Source organism: Centropristis striata, chromosome 12 (genome assembly GCF_030273125.1).
Source record: "Centropristis striata isolate RG_2023a ecotype Rhode Island chromosome 12, C.striata_1.0, whole genome shotgun sequence".
In the NCBI taxonomy this organism is placed as follows: domain Eukaryota; kingdom Metazoa; phylum Chordata; class Actinopteri; order Perciformes; family Serranidae; genus Centropristis; species Centropristis striata.
Window position 1 is genome coordinate 36,944,172 of NC_081528.1, and position 21,758 is coordinate 36,965,929.

Consider the following 21,758-nt stretch of genomic DNA (forward strand, 5'->3'; position numbering starts at 1 on the left):
TATATTCATGTCATTCATTCACTGTACCATCAATTTAGTGCCATTGTATGCATTAAAACAATAGTGTAAATATATAAATATATAAAGTGCAGAGCATTGTGTTAGGTGTTTGTCTTGAATATAACTTTACATTGGGCTAAGTGAATTTGTTTCCTCTCAAAAGGTAAGATTTATTTTTCAATTATCATATTTTTGCATGGAGGATTTGGGTTTTCTTACAGTTTCGCACTATTTTTTCTACAATTATCCGACTAATTATAGAGCTGTAATTGATTATAACTTTCATAATTGACAATCTGATGCTCATTTGCTGTATAACATCTAAAAGAAAATTGTGAAATGACACACATAACTTCCTATAGAGGAAAACATTTCAAAGTGTCTTGTTGTATTCCATCAAAAACTGAACTTATTTCCTTTCACAGGAAACATTTCTTCTCTCCATAATCATAGTTTTGCATGGAGGATTTGGGCTTCCTTCATGTTTCACACTATTTTTTTTACAGTTATTAGATTAAATGTAGGGCTGCAATTGACTATCATTATTGATAAACCTGTTGTCTTCATAATCTAAAAGAGAAAAAGGCTTTTTTTTAAAGCATCTCGTTTTATTTGGTCAGTGATCCAAAACCAAAGGATATAAAGTTTGAAATTATATATATATATAACAATAAAATGTCACCACTTTGTAATCTTCTTCATTTGTATTTGAAACAATTTAACCAATTAATCAATCTTCAGAAAAGGTGCCAGTTTTTTTTCCGATCACATTAATTCAACATCAAAAAAAATCCTTGCGATAGATAGATAGATAGATAGATAGATAGATAGATAGATAGATAGATAGATATTCATCCCCGAAGGGAAATTCGGTTGTCACAAACCTTTATTTACACCCTGAAAATGTATCTGTAAAGTACAAAGCCATTTCAGATATGGATTAAGATATTTTGCCCTTGAAATGTTTAGATTAGCTTTTTATTTCTTTATTTCTTCCGTGCAATGAATGTTCCCAAATTCACTTATATAAAGTAAATCAAGGCTGTGTGATCAGAAAAAAGTCTAAGAAAACGGACCCAGTGTGTACTTATATTGACATATTTTCTCCCTATTTATATCAGTGTAGAACAGACAACATGGCTGTCAGTGATATGAAATTTTAAAATCGCACCAACAGGATCAATACCACAGTAAGAGTGGCATAAAAACGGAGAGAGGATGGCAGGACATGATGCTTTTACTGTCACTCCGACGGCGGTAAGTGTAGACAGACACATTTCTGTCATCATCGATAGCATCATTGGTCATGAAACATAATGGAGGCACATAACAGTATGTTCTGGCTTTTAAGACCACAGCCAAGATTCTAGCAGACGGTGACCTCCAGCGAGTCATGGAGCATTGAGTGAATCACGGTCTGCTGCATTCTCAAGTAAAGCTTTCAGAATGGAGGTCATTGCAGTTTTTTCAATGGTTCATCTTTTCTCTAATGGCGGCATGGTTGAATAAAGCCATGAGAGAAACCGGCAGTGGCAGCAACATGCAGCAGAACATCTGACGCCTAGTAAACTCTTCTTTCTACTGGCTCAAAATAGGAAAACACCACAGGAAAGACATTTTTCCCTGTTTGGTGTGGTTGCTCACATTCCCAGTGGACATTCCCAGCAAGGGTTAACTGCTGGACGCAAACATTACGGCTCTGAGTGGGAGAAAAGGCCAAACCATGCCTGTCTGCAGTGAGGCTTCAAGGCACAACATGCATGTATATGTAGGTCCATATGTTGGCTGAGTCATTGGATTATGATAAATCCATAAAAAGGCACTCTGGGCAATCTTTCATTAAATCACTGGAAAGAAATTTCACAGATTTATCGTGCAATCTCTATTTCAGATCACAAGATACATGTGTTTATAGCACATGTCGAAAGAGATAAGAAAGAACGGCTTTAAAAAGGAATTTAAAATGAAGTATATTGTCTTTTTGGTCCACTGTTTTATTGCACCTGTTATTAGCTTATTAAAGTAGTTAGGATTGAATGATTTTGACAATCTATGTAATAATTACTATTGTTTTGATTAATATTGTAACCGCTACATGATTTGCAATATTAGAGGGAATGATCCTTCATCGTTATCCTCATTTTTATTGAGATGTACACTACCGGTCAAAAGTTTTAGAACACCCCAATTTTTCCAGTTTTTTATTGAAATTCAAGCAGTTCAAGTCAAATGAACAGCTTGAAAGGGTACAAAGGTAAGTGGTGAACTGCCAGAGGTAAATAAAAAAAGGTAAGCTTAACCAAAACTGAAAAATAATGTACATTTCAGAATTATACAAGTAGGCCTTTTTCAGGGAACAAGAAATGGGTTAACAACTTAACTCTATGGAGTCTTGGGCTATTTTATCCATTTTTGAATGTCTTTGTAAGTCATTTTGTGTCTTTTTTTAGCCATTTTGTGTCTTTTTTTGGTCATTTTGTGTCTTTTTTAGTCCTTTAGTCAAACATAAAATGTGATTTTGAATCTTTTTTTTACTTTCAAAACACTATCATGCTCAATAAAGAATTTTAAATGTTGCAAATGTGCATTAATTTCAGAGTACACTGAGACATTAAACTGCATCATTTTCAATTAAATTCTGGTAAAGTTGGTGTGTTCTAAAACTTTTGACCAGTAGTGTATATTCTAATGATTTTTTGCAGGGCTTCGCACGGAGCAAATCTGTAGAATATGATGTGTAGTACATGACATCTCTGTAGCATTATGTTTAATTTACAATTGTATTTTGACACACATTTTGCTTATATTGCAATTTTGATAAAATTTTGAGCAATTGTTCATCCATAGGACTAGTGTTATCTGTTTTTAGTACTGCTTTATCCATCTCCTGGTGTTGTTTTTGTGTGTGTGTGTGTGTGTGTGTGTGTGTGTGTGTGTGTGTGTGTGTGTGTGTGTGTGTGTGTGTGTGTCTCAAATATTTATCCCACAATCTTGGCCCAGTATCAATACATAAGAGGCTTCAAAACTCAGCTGGGTTTACAAGGTTAAACATTTTAAAAACGAAATGCTGGCAGCTAAAAGGCAAGGCTGCAAATGACAATAATTTAATCAAAGCTAATCTGCTAATTATTTCCTCAATGAGCCATTTAATTTGTCCAACCAACAGTCAAAAGCCATATAAAACAACACAAGCAGCAAATTTAGCCAATTATTGCAGTCATTCCACTAATTTCTTCATTACCTCTGCCGAGGATGAGCAGGTTAAGTGATAAACTACTGGCCAGATTATCATTAAACCTGACAGAAGGGTCAACGAAGCATCCATTACAATACGAAGGAGATCTGAATCTTGGGGTGGATCCACAAATCATTTTTCCTTTTCATTAACATAAGGCCTTTCTACTACATTTGAAATGATGATCATATTTCATGGCTCACCTGATATATGCTTCCTGAACTGGAACACTGCTATCAATATGTTTTTAAAAAGCTCAGAGCAACAAACAAACAAGGAAATGTTTCCTCATTACGACCACATCGCAGCCAGAAGAATGGCTTCCCAACTTGGGAAATGAGACCAAGGCAGAGATATGAGCTTTTTCACTGCCATTCCACATGACTTACGGTTTCAGCTTTAGTAGAGCAACCTGGTCTCACAGCAATCCGTGGAATAGCCACGGAATCACTCAAATTTCCGTGAAACTGACACGGATTTGGCTACAATGCAAGTTAATGACAGTCATATCCCGTGGCTATTCCAACATACAAAGTGATTATGTACATTCACTGAGTGAATATTTAGAAAATAAAACATATATTTCTCGCTAGAAATGTGATCAAAATCCATTTTTATGCAGAAACTAAGTCAAAATATTGATTTTTTTCACTAAAAATGAGAGAACTGTCCGCCATGTTTTTTGTTCTGACCGCCGGGACCTTGAAAGTCACGTGACTTGGAACAAACCAATAGGAACAAATACCCATGGAATAGCCACGGGATATGACTGTCATTAACTTGCATTGCAGCGAAATCCGTGTCAGTTTCACGGAAATGTAAGTGATTCCGTGGCCATTCCACGGATTTTGAGTTAAGCAAATCCGTGGCTATTTCACGGATTCCTGTGAGACCATGTTGGAATATTTAGCTGATTTTAAAATGAAAAATACAGAAGTTTCCTTTTAAATAAGTCTAAGGAAAGCAATATGTCTGTTAGTGGGTTCACCACTTTGGTCCAGATTTAAATATCTCAACAGCTACTGGATGCAGTCTGCAATGTGAAATTTCTTGACAACTAGTGGATGGATTGCCATGAAATTTGGTACATGCACTGTATGTTTTACTAGAAATCCGTGGCTATTTCACGGATTCTTGTGAGACCAGGTTCAGTAGAGAGAGATTCAAACCTACAACTTGTCATCAATATAAGCCGGAAATACCAGAAAACCAGCTGCACATGGCCCTGACTCAGGTCACAGCCGAGGTGAAGGGAACACAAGTGTAAGAATTTGGCCAAAGAGAGAGGAGAAGACAGTTTTGTGAAAAAGAAACAAGAGCCAATGTCAGATGAAGGTGTGGACAAGTGAAAGCGAGGGAGTGTTAAGTTGTTAGAAGAAGAAAGCCTCAGCTTCCCTCCCAGTGGCTTTGACAAATGGCTCAAACAGTGTTCCGGTCAATGCCATTACAACAAACTTTGGAATTTAACAACCCTAATCATGCAGTGTGCTGACTTTAGATTAAACCCATTAGCCCTCCTTATAGAATACAAACACCTGCGGGGGGAAGTCAAGCAAAGCAGGAAAACGTCAAAATGCTGTTAACAAAGCCACCGCTGTGTTGATCCCGACATCATTGTGCTACAATACCCAGCGGCCTCCGCAATATATAAGAACTGACACATCAAAAAGCACACTGTACAGTCTGTGGAAGTAGTTTAGCAGCTTTCTGCAGTTCTTATTTGATCAATGCAATTAGCATGTATATTAAAAAAAATGCTGCTGTGATAAATACGCAATCATTCAATGTATTTCATCAACTTGGATTACTATCGACTTCTTCATTATTCTACTTTATGTCCGAATGCATCACTGCAGGCTTCGATAACAAGGTCATCCATTCCCAACAGAAAATATATACGTCCTGTTTCGACAGTGTACAGCACCAGTTGAGTCCCATGTGCATATCCTGTGTGCACAATGTACAAAGTGTAACTAGGTAAAGACGAACTTATAAAGTCGAAACACTGTCATCTTGCTCCTCCACCCACGCATGATACGATATCCTCTTTCAGACAACAACTGGCAGAGAAGGAGGGGAGGCTGAATAAAAGAAAGGCGAAAGCAGCAGCCAGAACCAGAGCAGCACAAGTCATTGTTAGAGAAGGGGCTTGTTTAGCATATAATTAGACTTTGGCAGCGCTGAGTATCTTTGTCCTTCTTACATGTCATGGAGACTCAGTGAGAGAAACAGGCAGAATCATAGCGGGGAGACTTCTGAGACCTCTGAAACTGCAGACAAAAGGTATCTGCATGGTTTAAGTTTGTCTCTGCAGCTCTAGCGAGACAGCAGAGAGATGGGTGCCCTTTAGAAAATGCCATTGAGTTAAAAAATAGGTACTGTATGTCTGTTAATAAAGTACAGACGGGATTACTGAAGTAAAAACAGAGACATGGAAAATAGGAGAAAAATAAAGATGAAAACAGTTGTTCAAGAATTGAACTGTGTAATATTGCCAAAAATTAGGGATCAAAAAATCGAAAGAAAGACCAAAACTAGCTATCCGCAGCTGACCACAACACTTCAAAGCAGACACATCCTCACTGCCGAAGTTGTAGATGTCGGAAAAACAACGATAGAGCAAAAGAAAATCCTTGTGGAACATTTTGCCTTCCCTGTGTGTTATGTAAACAATGGAATGGACTTCATGGTGCATTCAGTTGCACCTTGTAAACTCTGAGAAACTCAACCTGTTTTTGTGAAGAACCCTTCTACCATGTACCTTCTAGCGGCTCCCATGTACAAGGATCCGAATGTAAAGCAGTGCGATAGAAATAATGCAAAACATAAGTATACAATATATATTTTTATATTGTTTTGATAACGGATAATGAAAGTTACCATTAGTTGCAGTTATTAACCCATAAGAACCCTAGACCCAGTTGTCCTTAAAGGACATGTTCTATAAGTGGATCACATAGAACACATTTCTGATGTTTAAAAAAAAAAAAATACTACCCCTAAATGTCAAAGATCTGTGATGTGACATAAATATGTTACAATGGGCTTTTATGGCATTTATGTTTCTAATATTTATTTTAAAATAAAATAAAAACTAGACACATTTTCTGCTTACAGAGACACAAGTTTGCCTTTTTCTGTTGCATCTCCACAACATTTATCAAAATTTTGACTTTAATTTGTTTAGGAAATATGGTCAGAACAAGTTAATGAGTTAAGGTGAAGCATAAAGCTGAATATGGGAGATTCTAGAAGACTTAAAATGTTTGTTACACCCGTGTCACCGTGGGTTCTTATGGGTTAAATATATTCAAAGTCTATTTCAAGTGGTAAATGGTAAATGGAGTGCACTTATATTCACCCGTTCACACACACATTCATCCTGGTGGCAGAGGCTACCCTAAACGGTGCCACCTGCCACCATTAGAAATCATTCACACACCAATGAACGCAGCATCGGGAGCAATTTGGGGTTCAGTATCTTGCACAAGGACACTTCAACATGTAGGCTGCCCAGTCAGGGATCGAACCACCAACCGGTTGTTGGAGGAACGCTCTGAGCCACAGCCGCCACAAAGCAATCTGTAATGAACAAGATTAAGGCAAAACATTTCTGTTAAGAGCTGACTGAAGCTTGGCAGCTTTTCTCTGAACATTACTTTTTTAGGTGGCGGTATTGGAACATCAAAACCACATTTGACTGTGATCAAGTCATAAAACAGCTCAGTTTTCAATATCTAACAATGGAGGGGAAGCTGGAGGAGGGATCATTTAGTGAGCAGCTTACAGACAGGAGTCAGGTAAGGCCTCAGGCTGGCTAAAGCCATTAAAATACAACTGCCAGTTGAAAAAAAGAATAAAATGGTTGTTTTAAAGAAATGGTTACTGACTATCATGCCGATATCCAAAGCAGGAAATGTGTCTTTCACGTATTTCTGCACTTGTTTTCTTGACTTTTTTGATGTCCGCTGCATTTCCCTTGACAAAAATGTGGAGTATAGATAAAGTTTTGCTTGTTTCTTACATGCTGTATGTGTTTCTTTAAAAAATAGTCAGAGAACATGGTCAGCCACAGTGCAGCTCTCCCATGACACATTGCTCCAAAACACAATAAAAAACAGTCGAGTTTGTCCTGTCTGTCAAAATGTGATCCAACTTTCTGTTTCCTGTCTCTGATGTTGTGTATACAAGTCTGGCTTTCTGACTGGTAAGAATCACCGACATTAACAAACAATCCCCCTCAGTTGTGTATAGGCTCGTACAACAATCGTGCATTAATTATGGCTGTAGCACGCTATGAGTGTAGCTAACTAGGTATCTCAAAGTGAAGAGAGGAAAGGAAGGTTTTTTCATACTTTCTCAAATAGCAATTCCCATTTCATGTGCAGATGATTATTCTGTTTATTGATTAGATACACTGCAAAAAAGCCAACTTGTATTTTTTGGCTTAAAACAGTGATTTAAGTTAGTAAAACTTAGAAATATAAATTATTGACATTTAGGGCAATAATGTAAGTTAGCACAACAAAGGAAGCCAGTTGTCTGCTCAAAAACAAGTTGGTGAGTTGTTGTTACTTATATCTTTAAGTTGGGGTTCACAACAAGGGACAATAGTTCTGATAACTCTTATTTCTTTGTTGGGAAATGCGGGAAAGCGGTGAAATTCGGTCATTAGCGAAAGCTAGCGGCTAACTGATGCTAGTGGCTAACTGATGCTAGCGGCTAACTGACGCTAGCGGCTAACTGACGCTAGCGGCTAACTGACGCTAGCGGCTAACTGACGCTAGCGGCTAACTGATGCTAGCGGCGCTGCTTGTTACAGCTACAAGAGTAGCCATTAGCGTATCAATGCTAACTCAAAATCGTGGATGCAACATTAGCTGACATTTCATAGCGGCGTTACAATCGTGCCAATTCAGCACATTGCAGAAGTTAGCAGAAGTAAGAATTAAAAGTTATTACAATGTTAAGCAACTCAAAAACAGAACTTAAAATATTTAGTTTAATTGTCCAACTTAAAATTTTATCGAAGTTTGTTGCCTTGAAACTTTGAGTTCACCCAACTTTTCTTTTTTTGCAGTGTAAGGGTAAATGCATACATCTGTAAAATATGTACCGAGCAGTCTGTGGAAACCTCGAAATACTTTAAAAATGGTGATTTGGCACAATTCTTTGTGGAGAAACTTTGAAAGATTCAACTAATTGATTCGTTGATAATATCAGAACAGGGATTGTAAGTCTACTAACACTTTCTATTGTCAAACCCAGCATGAGCCCCCCCCCCTCTCTGCCCCCTGTGACAATGGCAGCTAAAGTTACCCCGGCAGTAGCTGTTGTCCTCTCTGCTGACAGCTCATTTCATCACCAAATGGCTCCAGAGATTTCAACACATACGATGAGACAGAAGGACCTCTGAGCTGCTGTTGCATTTATCCTGATCATGATCAGTTTCACCACTGAATAGTCTGTGTGGGTAATAATATAAGGGAAAGGGAGCAGCATGAATGTGATTCAGGGTAGATGATGAAATATGTACCTTGCACTTAAGTGACAAATGCAATTAATCCACGTGTTTCTGTTATGGAAGGTTGTTATCCAATGTTAGCACAACTATCATTGTTGTGACTGAACGGATATCGTCCAGAAGTTATTCTAGTTCTGGCAATATGGCCGTTATTAACCTCAACTCCCCTTTAACCAGCATACTGTCTTTCAGAGGCTCTACCAGGATCAGTTTTGATGCTACACTGAAGATATTGGTATCATATTAACCCATAAGAACCCAGGCCCATTTATCCTTAAAGGAAAATTATGGGGGACATACCATAGACCACATAGAACACATTTATGATGTTTAAACTATATATATATATATATATATACATATATATACTACCCCTAAATGTCAAATATCTGTGATGTGACATATATGTCACATTGGGCATTTATGGTATTTCTTATTTTAAAATAAAATAAACTTGACGTCACAGTGATGTTTTTGTAACTTCTTTCATATTAATTTGTTCAGGAAATATGGTTAGAACAGGTTAAATGCAATAAAGGACATTAACAGATTAGAATTGTTAAATGGATTTAAACTTAGCCGAGTAACAAAAAAAAGCTTTTTAAAATTAGATACTTTTTTAGATTTCTGTTTTCAGTCACACCCGCATTTTGTTTTTCCCATTTTTCAAGGTCACTTCTTGTTAAAGTCACATGACCACCACACCAGGGTGTTGAGTATGTGTCGCTTAGGGATTTAATGAAGAGGATTCAATAAGTTCAATTGTATTCATGTGTGATTATGTTTTTTGCATGTTTTTGAAACTTGACCTCACTGTATAAACTGACCTGTTGTGACCTCGAGGATAATCACAGCCTCATGAAACGTTACAAGCATAAACTAGAGACCTAGCACATTCATGGGATGCATAGCTTTCTTACGTATTTACAATCAGGAAGTTTCTTAGCAGTTTCCAGAACAGAAGTTCTCGCCATCTAACTGCTGAAAAATACAAATCTTACAAAAACCTCCCAATGCCCTGGGGGTCAGATGGATAGATTAACAGCAGCCTCTGGACTGAAACAGGCCTGACTCTGACTTGCATGTAACTTGGAAAAAACCAACATGAATTGTAATCTGATTTGTGATCCTGCCAACAGAGACACATACATGGGGCTGAGTGGATATTAACTGAAATTACGCTTACAAAAGTGCAAATGGGGCTTTGCTGAAAATTGCTATTTTGATAATCAGTTAATCATCTCAGTTATTTATTTCAAGAAGAGATTCCAAACATTCTTTGATTGCATTTAATTGCAGATCATCCGTGTGTACTTTCTTTGGCAAATGCTGTATGGTAGTAAAATAAATATAGTGTGGTTTTGGACTGAAGGTTGGATAAAACAAGGATTCTCAAGGTTCACTCAAATTAATAACACACATTTTATAGACAAAACAATAAAAAACTCATGTTGCTGGTGTAATTCCTTGAATTCCTTGAAAACACCTAACATTGTCAGTGGTTAATGTTAGGTGTTGGGCTTATTATATTTTTTTGGGGGGTTTATTTACATTTTTTTTTGTTTATTTTGGTTGAAAGGACGCTACTCTTTATAGAAGCGATGTTTGCCTGGATTCATGATGTCCAGGATTACAATCAATGATACTGGTTAAAGCTGTATTGTTTTTTTGTATTTTATTTGTTTTCTGATCAAATGCATTTGACCAATTATTCCTAAACATTTAATCCAAATGGCTATAATTCAATGGTTTGATTCTACAAACTGTCTTTTAAGTTTGTGCTGCATTTTGTAATGAACTTTTGTGCTGCACTATTCTAATGTATTTTGGAATGTATTTTTACTGTTAAAGTTGTTGTAGGACTGTTGAGTATTACTTGTTGGAATGTTTTGACCCCAGGAAGACTAGCGAACTGCCACGGAACAAGCTAATGGGGATCCTTTAATAAAACAAAACAAAACAATTAGTTTCTTCATTAGAAGTGAACTAGCACAAAACAGCGTTTCAGTTGTTTTCATTCATTCACCCATCAGTCCACAGTTCAGTCAGATAAATTAAGAGGGTTTAAATTGGGTTAATTACTCGTCACCTGATCTGTTTCTGCACTTCTACCTGTGCAGCTGCCTCTCACAGAGCCGTGTGGAATGAGGGCAGTTGGAAAAAAAGGGGTGGCAGGATGATGAAGAAGAGGAGAGGCAGAGGAGATGCTCAGCACATTGGTTTAGAGCAGTAATGTCAAGCAGTGAGAGGCAGCTGGTGTGGATCAGTTAACCCGGCTGGAAGCTGAGAGAGAAGACAGAAGGGACAGAGGAGGGGAGGGATGGATGGAGGGAGAGGTGTTAGAAGAAAAGAAGAGCCGCGGGGTTTCTGACATGAACAGGCTGCTGTGAGCTCAGAGCTGGGGAGAAAACAGGGAGATTCCTGCAGCTTCTTACTAAGGTAAGTGATGTGAGGGAGCACAGACGACACAAAGAAAAACAGACAGAAAAAGCAACATTAAGCAAAGAAAAAGAAGATTTTCCATTCTTAAGCCATTCCTTCTCCTTTTGGTTAACTTCCCCTTATGAAACTGATGGTAACACTTTCTATGAAGACTACATCTATAGCGCATTATGAGCGCATTCATAGTGAATTATAATGCTCATTATAATCAATCATAATGCATTATGACTGCACTCATAAACACATATAAAGCTTCATGATGCACTATATCAACAGTTATAAATATAGCTTATAATGACTTATAAATCCAAGTGTCTTATGAGTGCTCTTGACTGGTTATAAACTACAGGCTGACTGATGAGGCTTATAATACATTACAACTACTCATACCCCTCTATACACACACCTCAACAATCAATTGTTATAAGGACTCATAGGATGCCATAAGTATAAATAAATGATGAATCATGAAACATCATGATTAGCTATACTGCATTATAGATGCGTCTATATGAACCTCTTTACTTAAAGCATTTATTTATACTTATGGCATCCTATGAGTAGTTTAGATAGTTTATAACCAGTCAAGAGCACTCATAAGACACTTGGATTTATAAGTCATTATAAGCTATATTTATAACTGTTGATATAGTGCATCATGAAGCTTTATATGTGTTTATGAGTACAGTCATAATGCATTATGATTGATTATAATGAGCATTATAATTCACTATGAATGCGCTCATAATGCACTATAGATGTAGTCTTCATAGAAAGTGTTACCAAACTGATTTTCTCCTCAAGGTTTATGTGCATGTAATTGAGAGCCGAATATGTATAATATGGTGTTATATTATAGATTTACATGCACATCTCCAGCTAAAGTAAAGCAAAGAAGGATCCTAATGTGGCCCCAATATTCTTCTTCTACATTTTAAATGAGTTCAAAAACACCAGAGGTGACACAAAATCAAATTTAGCTTCATTTATAGTAGAAACAAAGCTCGCCCACCTAGACAATATAAATTATTCATCAGGTAATGCGACCTATCCCAGAGAGCGGTTACTCCTCGGTGTTTTCAGACGTGCAGAAATCTGACAGTCAGTCGCTGGTGGCTTCAATAAAAAACGCTGTGGATAAAACCTCTCAGCAGCCTTTACGCTGGTAATTAAACCCTCTGAGCCCTTAAATCCTGGGCCATCTTTCTCTGCTGGAGAACATGCACAACGAGAGGAAATGACTGATTTGATTTTAACTAAAATAAGTAGGAGGAGTTCAGATAGAGGGGAAGTGCTGTGTTGATTGGAGTCTTCATTTTAAAAACAAATAGATGAGCAATAAGAGCATTTTCGGCATTGAATTCTATTCTATTCTCTATGCACATGTGTTTGCATACTATCAAAGCAGTCAGTTATACTGATTATTTACAATCAAAATAAAAGACAGAATCCATAAAAACTGTCTTGACAGCACTTGTATGAAGAATAATAAGAAAAGCCACTTAGTTAGGTGTTTTTATCTTTTCGTTATTAATTCATTTGTCAATTATTTTCTGAATTTCTCTTGAGCAAATAACAATTTGGTCATTAAATCATTACCATATTGTGATTGTTTAGTTCGAACTGCCAAATTTTCAATTCAATATTTTGTAAGAGGAGCACAAAATCCAGAACGGTTTGAATAACTGAAAGTAAATATTTGGCATTTTTGCCTAAAATATTACGCTAAATCAATTTTCATTCAATTAACTAAATCTGCAACACTAAAAACTGCATCTAACGTGTTTTTTTAGACATTGGCTAATACAAAATAACTAATATAATAAATTAGATTTACTTGTGTGAGATGTAGACACTTATTATCTTAATAAACACTTATTAAATCATTAGCATATTGTGATTGTTTTAGAGCCAAGATGACTGCATAAGTTGTTTTTTTGTCCAACCAATAGTTCGAACTGCCACATTTTCAATTCAATATTTTGTAAGAAGAGCACAAAATCCAGAACGATTTGAGTAAATATTTGGCATTTTTGCCTAACATATGATGCTCAATCAATTTTCATTCAATCAACTAAATCTGCAACACTAAAAATGGGATCTAACGTGTTTTTTTAGACATTGGCTAACACAAAATAACTAATAAAGATAATAAATTAGATTTACTTGTGTGAGATGTAGACACTTATTATCTTAATAAATACTTAATTTTTTAATTCATTATTAATTCAACCACACAAAAAAAATAAAATCTAAAAAGATAATTTTGGTTTCAGGGCTGTTGATAAAACGCTGCCCATTTGTTAAACCCTCGCCTGAAGGCCATGTTCTGATTAGAAATCAATTAGCTAAGTTGCAGAGATAATGACCAAAAAAACAGATATGAGAATATTAATGGAAAACACAGCTGAAAGACAACTTATTTGGCCTGAGTTTTCTGCCCCTACGGCTGAAGGATGAAGACAAAATCTCATCTCAGGGCTAATTGTGTGTGCAGCAGTAATAATAGGGGCGAACACCACTTCACTGTTTGCTTTGATCAAGCAGAAAATGAACCAGGTTTATGTTTTTATATCAGAATCTCTTCAGAGCTGGAGCCATTATCTTTAGCGTGAGTCCACAGACGAAGCAAAGCAGAAAGCCTTCTGGCACAGTGAATTATTTAGATGTCGTATGTTTGTGGGCTTTGCAAGCTGGGGTGAAGTGGCACTAAATCCCTGACCGCTGGGGCGAATAGAAGAGTGACAGGGAGCGCAAGAGCACAATTAAAAAAGATGGAAGCTGTGAAATGGGAATAGGGATAAAAGATGAAGCCCAGTTTAATTCTGATGTGTGCTGATGATCAGAGGACCAGGCTGGATATCTCCACTTTGACCTTCATCACAGAAGATTATGCAGAAATACCAATAACACACCTGATCTAATTCATATTATAGCTGAAACAATTGAATAATCTTCAACTTTTCTTTGTTTAAAGGAATACTTCTACCGGTCAAAAGTTTTAGAACACCCCAATTTTTCCAGTTTTTTTTATTGAAATTCAAGCAGTTCAAGTCAAATGAACAGCTTGAAAGGGTCCAAAGGTAAGTGGTGAACTGCCAGAGGTAAATAAAAAAAGGTAAGCTTAACCAAAACTGGAAAATAATGTACATTTCAGAATTATACAAGTAGGCCTTTTTCAGGGAACAAGAAATGGGTTAACAACTTAACTCTATGGAGTCTTGGGCTATTTTGTCCATTTTTGAATTCTTTTCATGTCTTTGTAAGTCATTTTGTGTCTTTTTTTGGTCATTTTGTGTCTTTTGGTGTCTTCTTTGGTCATTTTGTGTCTTCTTTTAGTCATTTTGTGTCTTTTGGTGTCTTTTTTTGGTCATTTTGTGTCTTTTTTTGGTCATTTTGTGTCTGTTTTTAGTCCTTTAGTCCAACATAAAATGTGATTTTGAATCTTTTTTTTACTTTCAAAACACTATCGTGCTCAATAAAGATTTTTTAAATGTTGCAAATGTGCATTAATTTCAGAGTACACTGAGACATTAAACTGCATCATTTTCAATTAAATTCTGGAAAAGTTGGTGTGTTCTAAAACTTTTGACCAGTAGGGTATATATCATATATTTTATGGGAAACGTCAAAACTCCTACAAATATTGCCAAGAATGCATTGTTTTCTACAGTATAATACAAATTTAATGAAAAAAAGTATGTTACTGTCACAATTTGCAGCAATTTGTTACAGTGTATTAATTACTCACTGCCTGTTATCTTAAATTCTTGAACAAAAATGTTTTTCTAGCATGCCTCCATGGTGAACAAATGATGCAAAAACAGAGGGAATTTTGGTAAAAACAAGCAAAACTACATCAAACCATCTACTGACAAACTCTCACACATCCTGCAGTATAATCCAACTCTCATTTATCCCGTCGTATGTTCAGTACTTCCCAAATATATGCATTTCCCCTAAAAAATTGCCTTTTTTGCGTGTTAAATGTGGATCCCCAGCCACCCAGACCCCCTGGATCCTTAACCTCAATCTTCCCTTTCATATTTGCATAAAGATGCCATATGGCAACAAATTAATTTTACCATTTTCCCCCCCAAAAAAAAAAAAAAAGCTTCTAATTATTCAAATTAAATGTTGACATACCCTAATGACTTTTTATTCTTAAGGGAATTTTCGCTAATTATTGAATAATAAGTTAACTTTGGGTGCCTTCCTATCATGACCTTCTCAGTGCCACATATTCACAACTATAAACAATAAACATGGATATTATTTAAATGCATAATAGAATACTTGAGGTAAAGTAATTGTTGCTACACAGAAACACAATGCAATAGAGCAGGGATTCCCAAAGTGTGGTGCGTGGACCCCTGGGGGTGCGCGAGATGAAAAATGTAATGGCGGTCTGATAATTACACAATTACATTTTTTTCCCCCCAACACAATAAAGACTTGTTATTAATTGATAAATGCAGGTTATTCAATTTAGTGTCATTTTTTGTTCATTTTTGCATCTATTTTTAGTTGTTTTGTGTCTTTTTCTGTCATTTTTACATGTATTTTTAATTGTTTTGTGTCTTTTTCGGTCATTTTTACATGTATTTTTAGTTGTTTTGTGTCTTTTTCGGTCATTTTTACATGTATTTTTAATTGTTTTGTGTCTTTTTCGGTCATTTTTACATGTATTTTTAGTCAATTTCAAAATGCACTTCATCTAAAAATGAAGCGTAGAAGAAGTTATCTTCTTCCATTTTTCCAGCCTGTTATGATGACGGGTTGTTTAGCTCCACGCTCATTTAAATTTGCTGCAATTTTTGTTCAACGCAGCTCAAAACATAACGTTTTCCCAACTTATCTGCATTCTGCCTGTCATCATCCTCTTTGCTCTGAAAAGTGGAAGCTTGTTCATAACTTTGTTGCGTTATATTACAACTGTGTTTCAGATGAATTCAAATAAGAGATTGCATTGTTGTGATGGTGATTATTTTATTATATGTGTGTTCTCATTTGAGCATGATTAAACATGCCGCCTTTAATATGGCTATAAAATATCTTATTGCATTGTTTTTTTTAATTTGTGGGGGATTGGGGGTGCTTTTACCCTGTTGGGACATAGAAGGGGGTGCACGGCTAAAAACGTTTGGGAACTGCTGCAAGAGGGTTAATTAACCCTTGTGTGATGTTCATATTGTTGTTACTCAGCCAGTGTTTGTGGGTCTGATGGACCCGTTGCATTTTGTGGCTTTTAATGCCTCACAATCAAATACTTTTATGTTAAAATACTGAACAGATGTTTACCTTATCCCAATTACAAGCAGTATAAACAATATATATGGTTAATATTTGCCCTTTACCTTTGTTAGGTCACATTTATAACTTATTATTTGTGTAATGTTCATATTGTTGTTACTCAGCCAGTGTTTGTGGGTCTGATGGACCCGTTGTATTTTGTGGCTTTTTATGCCTCACAATCAAATACTTTTATGTTAAAATACTGAACAGATGATGCACAACACAATGAACACATGAACACAGAGTAAACATATCAGTCAAGACAGACTGAACATCAATTTCCACACTTCTATTAGCCCATATAACATCTTATATGTAATAGAAATGTGTAGGGGGGGGTGTATGGTGTGTGGTCATTAAATATGTATTCTGATATTTGTTCTTCACAGAAAATGAGCCAAAGTCAGTGAGTCTCAGTTTGAAAAATTAATTAATTGTATCATTTTTCTTTTAATAAAAAATGAAAACGGGTCCCACAGACCCGAACACCACACAAGGGTTAATAATGAAAAGTGTTAGCTGTAGCCGTGCTGTACGGTATTGTAACACTTCTCTAAGTACTCGAGAAGCTGGATATGCCTATGCAAGCACATATTGTTCATACAGACTAGCAGGCAATGTGTAGTCCTTATCTCTCCCAGAGCAGCAGTAGAGACAAGTGGACTGTTATGTTCTGACTGAAGCAGAGGAATCCCAGATGAATAAAGAGAAGCGGGCCCCTTCACAGCTTGGCATGCATTTCAATCACTCTCTGCTGCTGCTAGAGTTAAAACACATAGAGTCTAGACATACAGCACACAGCAGAAACAGGCAGACGGGTATGGAAGTAAATCTGTGTCATCGGAGTTTGAAATAAAAAAGACGTTGAATTTCTTGCACTGAATATTTCTGCATTGAAATTATGTATCTGAATGTTTTTCAACGTTAAAAATTCAACCTCAAAAAATTCAACCTAAAAATTTGCGTTTTAATTTTTTGCATTTTAATTTTTTGCGGTTGAATTTTTTGAGGTTGAATTTTTTGCGGTTGAATTTTTTGAGGTTGAATTTTTTGCGGTTGAATTTTTTGAGGTTGAATTTTAACGCTGAAAAACATTCAGATACATAATTTCAATGCATGGGCTAGAAATTAAACCGCAAAAAATTAAACTGCAAAAAAAAATTAAACCGCAAAAAAAATTAAACCACAAAAAAAATTAAACCGCAAAAAAAATTAAACCTCAAAAAATTAAACCGCAAAAAATTAAACCTAAAAATTTGCGTTTTAATTTTTTGAGGTTGAATTTTTTTTGCGGTTGAATTTCTAGCCCATGCATTGAAATTATGTATCTGAATGTTTTTCAACGTTAAAAATTCAACCTCAAAAAATTCAACCTCAAAAAATTCAACCTCAAAAAATTCAACCTCAAAAAATTCAACCTAAAAATTTGCGTTTTATTTTTTTGCGGTTGAATTTTTTGAGGTTGAATTTTTGACGTTGAAAAACATTCAGATACATAATTTCAATGCAGAAATATTCAGTGCTAGAAATCTCCGATGACACAGATTTACTTCCATAGACGGGTAACCTTTCTCCTCCCGACACGCCTGCAGACTTCCTGTTTGTGAGCTAATGAGTTCATTTCTGACTTCACTCTGTCATCCGGAGTCTCCCATCCATCAGCATCACTCTAAATCTGGGCTGTCACTGTGTGGCCTCAGCATCACAAAGACTGACACCCAGCTGTAGATCTCCACACACAGCAATCAGGACACACACACACACATACATGTCTTTGTGTAGTTGTGAGGACCACGACTTCCCCTAGCCCAACACACACATTTCAGGGTTTACCATCTCTGTTAGGACCTTCCCTGAAATTCATACAGATGATTAATTAAGGCCTTTAGAGGCTATCCTAGCATTTTCTTTGTGATGACTGGAAAAAAATGTCCTCACAACTACAAATGTCCTCACAATGTTGGTATTCCGCCATGGGTTGGTCCTCACAACTATATGAAGACAATCACACACATACACATACATACATACATGTTTTTAATAGTTGTGAGGACCACCACTTCCCCTAGCCCAACACACACATTTCAGGGTTTACCATCTCTGTTAGGACCTTCCCTGAAATTCCTACAGATGATTAATTAAGGCCTTTAGAGGCTATCCTAGCATTTTCTTTGTGAGGACTGGAAAAAATGTCCTCACAACTACAAATGTCCTCACAATGTTGGTATTCTGCCATGGGTCGGTCCTCACAACTATATGAAGACAAACACACACATACATACATGTCTTTAATAGTTGTGAGGACCACCACTTCCCCTAGCCCAACACACACATTTCAGGGTTTACCATCTCTGTTAGGACCTTCCCTGAAATTCATACAGATGATTAATTAAGGCCTTTAGAGGCTATCCTAGCATTTTCTTTGTGAGGACTGGAAAAAATGTCCTCACAACTACAAATGTCCTCACAATATTGGTATTCTGCCATGGGTCGGTCCTCACAACTATATGAAGACAAACACACACATACACATACATACATACATGTCTTTAATAGTTGTGAGGACCACCACTTCCCCTAGCCCAACACACACATTTCAGGGTTTACCATCTCTGTTAGGACCTTCCCTGAAATTCATACAGATGATTAATTAAGGCCTTTAGAGGCTATCCTAGCATTTTCTTTGTGAGGACTGGAAAAAATGTCCTCACAACTACAAATGTCCTCACAATGTTGGTATTCTGCCATGGGTTGGTCCTCACAACTATATGAAGACAAACACACACATACACATACATACACACATGTCTTTGTGTAGTTGTGAGGACCACCACTTCCCCTAGCCCAACACACACATTTCAGGGTTTACCATCTCTGTTAGGACCTTCCCTGAAATTCATACAGATGATTAATTAAGGCCTTTAGAGGCTATCCTAGCATTTTCTTTGTGAGGACTGGAAAAAATGTCCTCACAACTACAAATGTCCTCACAATGTTGGTATTCTGCCATGGGTTGGTCCTCACAACTATATGAAGACAAACACACACATACATACATGTCTTTAATAGTTGTGAGGACCACCACTTCCCCTAGCCCAACACACACATTTCAGGGTTTACCATCTCTGTTAGGACCTTCCCTGAAATTCATACAGATGATTAATTAAGGCCTTTAGAGGCTATCCTAGCATTTTCTTTGTGAGGACTGGAAAAAATGTCCTCACAACTACAAATGTCCTCACAATGTTGGTATTCTGCCATGGGTTGGTCCTCACAACTATATGAAGAAAAACACACACATACACATACATACATGTCTTTAATAGTTGTGAGGACCACCACTTCCCCTAGCCCAACACACACATTTCAGGGTTTACCATCTCTGTTAGGACCTTCCCTGAAATTCATACAGATGATTAATTAAGGCCTTTAGAGGCTATCCTAGCATTTTCTTTGTGAGGACTGGGAAAAATGTCCTCACAACTACAAATGTCCTCACAATGTTGGTATTCTGCCATGGGTTGGTCCTCACAACTATATGAACACAAACACACACGTACACATACATACATGTCTTTAATAGTTGTGAGGACCACCACTTCCCCTAGCCCAACACACACATTTCAGGGTTTACCATCTCTGTTAGGACCGTCCCTGAAATTCATACAGATGATTAATTAAGGCCTTTAGAGGCTATCCTAGCATTTTCTTTGTGAGGACTGGAAAAAATGTCCTCACAATGTTGGTATTCTGCCATGGGTTGGTCCTCACAACTATATGAAGACAAACACACACATACACATACATACATACATGTCTTTAATAGTTGTGAGGACCACCACTTCCCCTAGCCCAACACACACATTTCAGGGTTTACCATCTCTGTTAGGACCTTCCCTGAAATTCATACAGATGATTAATTAAGGCCTTTCGAGGCTATCCTAGCATTTTCTTTGTGAGGACTGGAAAAAATGTCCTCACAACTACAAATGTCCTCACAATGTTGGTATTCTGCCATGGGTTGGTCCTCACAACTATATGAAGACAAACACACACACACACACACACACACACACACACACAGAGCTCTCTGGGACGGCCATATATCTAAATGGAGTGTCATCTCCGACAGCTTAAGTAGCCCATTACATTATTTACCTTCCAAAAGCTCTTTGCCTGCCAGTAGTGGGTCAATGACATCACATTACAGTTTTTTTATGCTCAAACCCATTACTTCCCCCCCAAAAAAATGCCACAAAAGAGAAATAACCAGTGCGTGTAGCGTTGGAAACTATTATGCAAAAACCATCTCAAAAGAGAAACCACACTCAGTTTGCTGAAGTGCAGTTTATTTGAGGGCTTTTTGGTGCTCTGAACAGGAAGTGCCAGTCAGAGTGAAACCCATTCATCATAAGGAGGCCAGAACAAAAACACACAGGGCCTGGACTCCACAGTCCCAGAGGAGACCTTGTACTGACAAAATGCTTTCAGAATCTCCAACACAAACCCTGACCACGGAGGAAGTCAGGGAGGGTTGCTTTGCTTCACAGTTCACTCCTATGAAACTGCAGTGGTTAACAACACAACACAACCCTTTTTAAATCATTTTTAAATGAAAAAAGGACTACTCTAAGGCAGCTGTTCTCAACCTTGGGGTCCCGACCCCCAATTGGGGTCTCGAGATGATTTCTGGGGGTCGCCAAATCATTTTGGAAGTCAGCTCTGTCTCCACTGTGTTAAAGTGTTCATGTGTTAATGTGTTTTAGTCTTTTTGGTCATTTATTGTCTTTTTTGGGTAATTTTGTGTGTTTTTTTTTTGTCATTTTGTGTCTTTTTTTGGTAATTTTGTGTCTTTTTTTTATAAAATAAAATAAAATAAGATAAAAAGATATATATAAAGATAATAATAAAAAATAAAAAGTAAAAGTCAATAATGACAATGGAAAGTATATATATATATGTATAAAATATAATAAAATAAAAAGCTAGATAAAAAAGATAAAACAATAAATAAATAATTAAGAACTAGAGCATGATAAAAGAAATATAAAGAAATAGACAAATAAATAGTAGCAAATAAATAAATAAAAACCTTTCCTTTTAGAAAAGCCTTTTATTAAATGTATCATTGTGCTTTGGCCTTTTTAACCTGTTTTTAATCTTGTTGTACTCTGTAGCACCTTGAGATTGCTTTTAACAATGAAAAGTGCTTTACAAATAAAATGTATTATTATTATTATTATTATAAATAAAAGAGGAGAT

The 21,758-nt window shown here is 36.6% G+C and overlaps 1 protein-coding gene across 5 annotated transcripts in view; it reads right to left on the reverse strand.

Moving 5' to 3' along the window:
* enox2 (ecto-NOX disulfide-thiol exchanger 2) overlaps positions 1-21,758 on the reverse strand; it is a 273,688-nt gene that overhangs the window by 158,143 nt on the left and 93,787 nt on the right. Inside the window, exon 1 of one of the 5 annotated variants that reach the window (XM_059346086.1) lies at positions 10,849-10,955. The exons of the other annotated variants lie outside the window; for them this stretch is intronic. The gene's annotated coding sequence lies outside the window, so the exon portion shown is untranslated. Of the gene's footprint in view, positions 1-10,848; positions 10,956-21,758 lie in introns of those variants that run through there. 5 annotated transcript variants of the gene reach the window in all.